The 7,358-nt window shown below is 28.8% G+C and overlaps 1 long non-coding RNA gene across 1 annotated transcript; it reads right to left on the bottom strand.

Annotated features, from left to right (window-relative positions):
- Nucleotides 1–2,604: 2,604 nt before the first annotated feature.
- LOC115874433 lies at nt 2,605–4,968 on the bottom strand. Its single transcript, XR_004048839.1, has 2 exons — nt 4,616–4,968; nt 2,605–3,011 (listed from the first exon to the last, which is right to left on the bottom strand). It is a non-coding gene; the product is annotated as an uncharacterized LOC115874433 (long non-coding RNA).
- Nucleotides 4,969–7,358: the final 2,390 nt, after the last annotated feature.

The raw sequence follows: 7,358 nt of genomic DNA, 5'->3' as shown, positions 1-7,358 counted from the left end.
TTCCAAAATAAAGTTATTTTGCAGCATAACAAAGATTTTCGTAAACGTCATAAACGTAATGTTTTAGTTAATTTTCGGTGGTTTTTGTTAAGTTTCATTGAAAGGGTAAGTACTAAAAATATTAATGTGTTTTTTTTCTATAATTATTAACAATAAGCACTGATAAAAGATTAAATTTAATATTCCTAATTTTTTGAATAGAAATATATTATGTCTATAAATTTATAAATGTAGGACTATGTCGAATGTGGATAACATAGGAGGTTGCAACACTGCAAGGTTTAGATACACCGTAGAGAAATCTCAGGTGAATAAACAAGTGGCACTAAAAAGTTTTTTCAAATTTCCCGGAAAATGTCAAGAAAAATTTTAAATTTTCAACATTTTTTTTTCGCAAAAAAACCTCATAGGCGTGTTTCTGGGGTTGAACTATACTACCAGTTAAAATATTTGCACTCATTTCTGGGACACCCTGTATTAAGGGTGTTAGAAAGCCCCTTTTTGAGGAATCAATACAAACATTTTTTAACCTTTGTATCGAACTACAAAGGATATCACTAGCCTCTTAAAAATAGGCGTAATAAATATATGCATAGTTTTACCCTTGTTTATATATTAATAGTTAGTCAATGAGCCTGTATAAGTCGATGCTGCCAACTGGTGGCAGAAATTAAAACGTATGGCACTATTGAATTTGGCAAAGTTAGTAAGGGACTAGGAATTCTTCGAATTTAATTCTCGGTAAAGAATAAAAATATCTTATCTGATTCGAACCGAATTTATACCTCAAAGCGTTATTTACATTTTTTATTTTTGGACATGGATTTATATTTATTTTGATTTTCATAGCCACTTGTTGGATACTAAAGTATTATATTAGGTATATAAATATTTTATTTTTAGATGGATAATTAAAGAATATAATATGAAACTATACCTACCTACGTCTGTAACTTTGTAAAAAGTGTGGCGGATTTAACATAATGTTTTTTTTAAATGTAACATCCTATTTTATTTTAGATTCTGCGTAAAATTCTATTACTTTTTTTACGTATATTTCTTGTATAATGGTGTAACCTAAAACTAGTTTTATAATATTTCAATTTGTTGATGAAGAAAAAATATTAGATATTTATATGTAGATATTTAAGGTAGAGCTACAGGGTGTTCAATATATATTTTTGAAATTCGACTACGTATTTAAAATAGAAAAATATCTGCAGATTCTTTCAATGACGCAGCCTATACTGAGTGTTTTTTCAAAAGCGGTTCACCTCTATAACTTTTTTATTTTTTCAGATAAAAAAATTAAATTCGGGGTTTACCAAATTCGGAATGTTAGTAGGTATATAACATAAATCGAGATTGATTCGTATTCCGTTAGTTTCGGTCACTTCCTGTTTCACCGGAAATGTATACGAGTACAACATTTGATTTTTAAATGGTACCCTCAGTATTTTTTATACTTTATTTGATAGAAAATGACATTCTGAATAGAATGACATATATCATATGTCAACTTTTGACATTTTCAATTAAAAAAAATAGCATTTTAAAATTCAATCTAGTGTCATGGCTGTGTTAAAACCATTAATTTTTAATCAAGGAGCTTCGGAAAAATTGATTTGATCGTCTAATATTTTTTGTGTCTTTTCCTTTTTGGTACCTGGTAAATAGGTAATTTGGTACCACACACTTCGTATATCGAGTCAAACTGTCGTTACCTTTACGACCGGTTACATGTTGTTTTTTATCATGGCACTCTAGATTGTAATTTAAAATACAATTTTTTAAGTAAATATGTCAAAAGTTGACATTAAATTATTCTATTCACAATGCCATATTCTGTCAAATAAAGTAAAAAAATACCGACGGTACCATTTAAAAACCAAGTTGTAGTCATTTCCGGTGAAACAAGAAATAACCGAAACTAATTGAATACGTCAATCAAGCCACTTTTGAAAAACACCCGGTATATTATATTTTTTCTGATAGATTTTACATAATTCTTCAATTTCTATTAATAATGTCATATAACTATATAAATTACTTTAATGCTTAATAATAAATAATTTTTGTTTTGTCATGGCAAAACTTGTTATACCTAGTGTAAATGAAGTAAAAGAAGGATAAAAATTGAAAAATTCAGAACAGATTGCAAGCTGTATAGAGTATAGATGTACTTAATATACTTTCTTAACAAATGTTGAAAGGTTTTGTAAAATCACTAGAAAAAATAATAATATATAGGATCAGCCAAAAAAAACTGTTTGAACACAGTGTAGCATCTAACTCCAAGTATTTTTACATATATCTTTTTCTTCACCTCTCTAAAACACTCCTACCAAATTTGTGTAGCCCAACTTCGGAAACAACTGACAATTATGTAACATAGGATTAATTTTTTTTGCAAATACTAACGTTATTTATAAAAAAAAGTTATAGAATTTTAGGCAGAATCGAAAATAAAATAAAGGTTATAAATAAGAGTTTTGCATTAAAAAACATGTTACATTATATCCGCCACATTTTTTGAAAGCACCCATTATACTCAAAAATAATATTTGAACTGTGTCTCTTAAGATTCTCTATACCCTTTTTTGTGAATTCCCAAAACAAACGAGATAATTAACTTTATTTATTTCCTGATATCTCATTTTATAATATTTCGAAAGAATCAATCAGGTATCTTATTTTTATAATTATTAGAAATAAATCGGATTTAAAGGATAAGGAATATGTAAGTGTATACCATACGATAAAAAAAAACGGCGTCAGAGGTGGCTTGGAAATGAATATCGATGTCATATATTTCTACGTAAACAAATAGACGCCGTTTTTTTTTCGCTCATACCGTATAAGAAAACAAATTTAATAAAACAAACGCATTTATTAATAATGTATATAGATTTACATGGTATGAAAAATTCGCATTATAATCTCTGAAGGTCCTACCATGGTCCCACCAATGGTTGGTTAAAGTGGCGAGTACGACCACTTAGCAGTCACACCTATAATAATTTAATAAAATATGAATATAATAAACAAACTTATTTCTTTTAGATTTTTTAAAAGCGAGTTATATGTGTTAAGTGGTTTTTGATTATTTTAGACTAAATTTTTTAGACATATGATTATTTTAGACCAAATTGTCTGCCCACTCAAACGTCTTTCAAAATTATAATGTAGGAAATTCTTAATATGTTTTAATTGGGAATACTTTTAGAAAGTTTCATTTTCACCAAACAAAACTACGTATGTATAATAAATTGCAGTATAATGAACTATAATGCATGATATATACTGGTGGCGTCAAAACTAGATGTTGGGTTTTTCTCGATTATTTCAAAGAGAACTCCACATTTTATGACATAAACGTAGTTTTTTCCAACTTTGTTTTGAAAAATAATTTTTAAATCCAAATAATCGATATTTATACAGTAATGTCCTCTTTTGGAATACATAATTATTTTCAGCTGCAGCGATAAAATAAATAATATTTACTGATACGCTAAGTAAAAAAATAATTAGGAAATTATTTTAGACATCTAATTCTTAATTTTTGTCGCTGATAAATATGTAGATACATCACTTTTAACGACAAACCTACTAATAAAAATTGCGAAAAACAAATCATGTTTATTCTCAAAGAGACAATTATTGAGAACAATCCAATAACTATTAATCTGGGATATAGATCTTAACAAAACAAAAGTTGGATAAAAGATTTGTTGATTTATGATATAAAATACAGTGTTCCATTTGAAATAGCAAAGAAAAATATAATATATAGTTTTGACTCATCCTGTATATAATACAAAAAAAATAATATAAAGAAAATTTAATCATATAAATAATTTAGGAATTTAGCATATTTTTATATAATTATATGAAGAGAACATTACCTTAAATTAGTTCCAGTAAAAAACTTCCATATTACTTATTTTTAACTTAGAAAGGGCTTTAAATATATATTTTATTATATAAACAAAAAAATTTAATCCAAAAATGGTCAAAATGAACTCTATACGATTACGACATTATAGTATTTTCTGGAATGACAATTTTTTGACAAATTCACCAAGAAAAAATAAAAAATATAGCTTTTCTTTTGACAAACTATACAACTCTAAAGTAAATATGTATTTAAATCTACGAATCATCCTGTATATCTATAAAAATACCTCCCTGTCAAATTTACGCTACTTTTGCATGCAAGCATACCTATTTTACAAAAATATGATTTGAGTGAAAATATAAAATAGGAAATCTGATATGAAGCTTTATCTAAACACAGGGTTGAGTGTAGATAAACAATATTTTACGTTATTAATTAAGAAAAATTATAAAATACACAATATATCTGACAGTTCCAAAAAAGCAAAGTAAGAAATGAAACATAATTTATAGCATAAAATCAGTATTTTTTAAATTTTTAAGTCAACTGGCCATTATCGTTTAATCTATCTATCAATCTATCAAATTTAATGTTTATTATTAAACTTATCTCAACTCTCTATGAGGTAAAACTCTAAGATAAAAACTCTAAAAACCAAGAGTGATTTAAAACAAATTTATATGAATTTAGAAATAAATATGAACAGTATTTACTCACCTGTAATACAGATGCTTTTTGTTTAATTAAATATATTTCAAAATATTATCCAGCAGGTACAAAATACACATTACACATCACGTAAACACAACACATAAAACTCATAAAATAATAGTTTGTAATCCAAATATTCAAAAATACTGTTTCGTTTCTTCGTGGGGGACGAAAAAATTGATTTTTTTAATTATTTAGATATGCATTAAGGTATATTTCAACTCAACAGCTTATAAATAATTATTTTTTAAGACATAACCTAAACGAAACGAAATCAGAAGTCGAGAAAGATAAACAAAACTGCCGAATTTAGAAACGAATATGACTTTTTTTCCTTTTTTCTTGTCACAGTTGAAACAAACAAGGAAAGCTATTTTCGTAAAACATGCGTGAAACGTGCTAATAAGTAGCCCAATAGATGTGACCTCGCGCCCTTCCATTTTTGAACGATGGGCGGGTTTAACGGATTCCCCTCAAAGAAAATCGTAGGGGAATACAAAAATGCAGAACGGGCAAGGCGCCATCTACAAGACAGGATTTTACTAAGCCCTCATTGTATATCTATTTATACATAATCAAGGGTTTTACCAAATCAGCTTGTGTCAAGTTAATTTTTAGTAAAGAAGCCTTCGGGTAAAACCCGTTTTATATCATATTTAAAGAACTTGAATAAGTTTGTAACTAGTTCACACTTGATAACGGTCAGTGATACTTCTGACCGAAACGTTATGTAAGCAAAATAAATAGAGACCATGGAAGTCCGAAATTATTTTAGTTTCGTACTGAATCATTGTCTACCACATTCAAAGTAAAGTTTGTTACTAATTTCCATTTTAAGATGGAAGATTACCGGATATATCATGAATTATTAAAAAGGTTATATATCCACAATAGACCTATTTATATCCTTATAATAACATTAACATTAAACATTTTTAATGAAATAAATTTACACTTGGTATCAAGTGTGTTAAACATCTTAATGATTTCCTTATATTTGGTTCGTCTTCTGAAATTTGGGCGAATAATAATAATAAATATACAGTTGAGTTACTATTATCATTAAGAATTAAGTTTATTTTTGAAAAATGTGTTTTACAACCGTCAAAATATACCGACAAATATAAAAAGCATAGATTGAGATGTTTCTATATATAATAATAATAATAATAGCTCCCGTATATAGAGTTTAACGCCTTGGGAGTAGGAAGGTACAGCTTGCCATGCTAGAGCCGTTCTGTACACAAGGAAGGTAATGTGGCACTACGCTTCAACCGTCTATTATTACCTCAGGATTGTGAATCCCAAGTACTCATTTAAGGCTGAGTCGACCTAGGTATCCAAACTATTTTTAATTTAATAAAAATAGTCGGCTGATGAAATACCGGGTGTAGGAATCGAACCCACAACCTTGAGGTTGGTAGACGAGAGCCTGTACCTCTACGCCACCAGGCACCTTATTGAGAGGTTTCTAAAAAATAAAAATAAAAAAATGCACTATTAGAGAATAGGCATATTTTATAGGTAACTTGTCTCTTCTTGCCCCGGTGTTAAGTTTGGATGGTTACATACAAAAACACTAGGGAGAGAGATATTTTGTGAACTTAAAATTAACAATCAATTTGAAAATCCAAATATTGATTTGTTTGCATCCAATCTTAACCGGAAGTGTCATAAATTTGTATCTTGGCATCCTAACCCTAATTCTGTAGCTGTCGAAACTTTCACAATAAATTGGCAGAATTTATATTTTTATGCATTCTCACTTTTTAGCTTAATTTTAAGAAAATTATACTAGATCAGGCACGGAGCATAATTGTTGGTCCGTGGTGGTTGTGACAACCATGGTTTCCTTTATATTTCTTATACATAAAATAGGAAACCATATTTTGTTTAAACCACAGCCTAATTTACTTCTTGTTCTTTCATTGGGAAGCAACACCCGATATCAGGCCATCTTTTCCTGGTAGCCGCGGTATCATGTAGCAAGGTTTCTGAATAAAGAACATACCAGAAAAAGCTATTTCCATTACTTCTATTTCAGAAAATACCTTAACGCAGTATATTACTGCGTTTAATTGTTGGTGGAATTTTTGTATGAAAAATAATTTTTCTCTTTGGGGTTGTAAAAAAAAAACGGGTTGGTCTGAAACACCCTCGGTGTTCCAGGGATATTATAATAGGCTAGTTGTAAGTGATTCAAGCCAATTCTCTATTGTATTATAAACAGTTGATTTAGTAAATAATTGTTCTATCTTACCGTTGTAAGATCAGATTGTAGTGATTTTTCGTAATTCACTAATTAAAAGTAATTAACAAGTAAACTGCTGTTTATTTGTTACTTTAATATAATCTTCGCAAAGTCTTTAAACATCTACTTGGTAATTATAATTAATATTGAGGACTGGAAGTCGTGCTAAAATTATATTATCAAACGAACTTACTTGTGATGTTCGATCATAATTTTAGTAGACTTCCAGTCCGAAGATATTAATTACCCGCCACACCCTATATATATTTTCCCCCAGATTGCGAAGATTACTAGTACCCTTGGAATAATGAAGATACTGAGAGTTGGCAGGGTAGGGTTGAGGATGCACAGGGCCGGACTTCTTTAAAATATAGTGGCATTAGTGAGTATCCAGAGGACTACTACTTGGTAATTATAATTAATATCTTCGGACTGGAAGTCTACTAAAATTATGATCGAACATCACAGGTAAGTTCGTTTGATCATATAATTATGCAG

The sequence above is a fragment of the Sitophilus oryzae genome, unplaced genomic scaffold (assembly GCF_002938485.1).
Source record: "Sitophilus oryzae breed Bouriz unplaced genomic scaffold, Soryzae_2.0 scaffold_1290_pilon_pilon, whole genome shotgun sequence".
Classification (NCBI taxonomy): domain Eukaryota; kingdom Metazoa; phylum Arthropoda; class Insecta; order Coleoptera; family Curculionidae; genus Sitophilus; species Sitophilus oryzae.
This window is presented reverse-complemented; position numbering and strand designations above follow the sequence as displayed.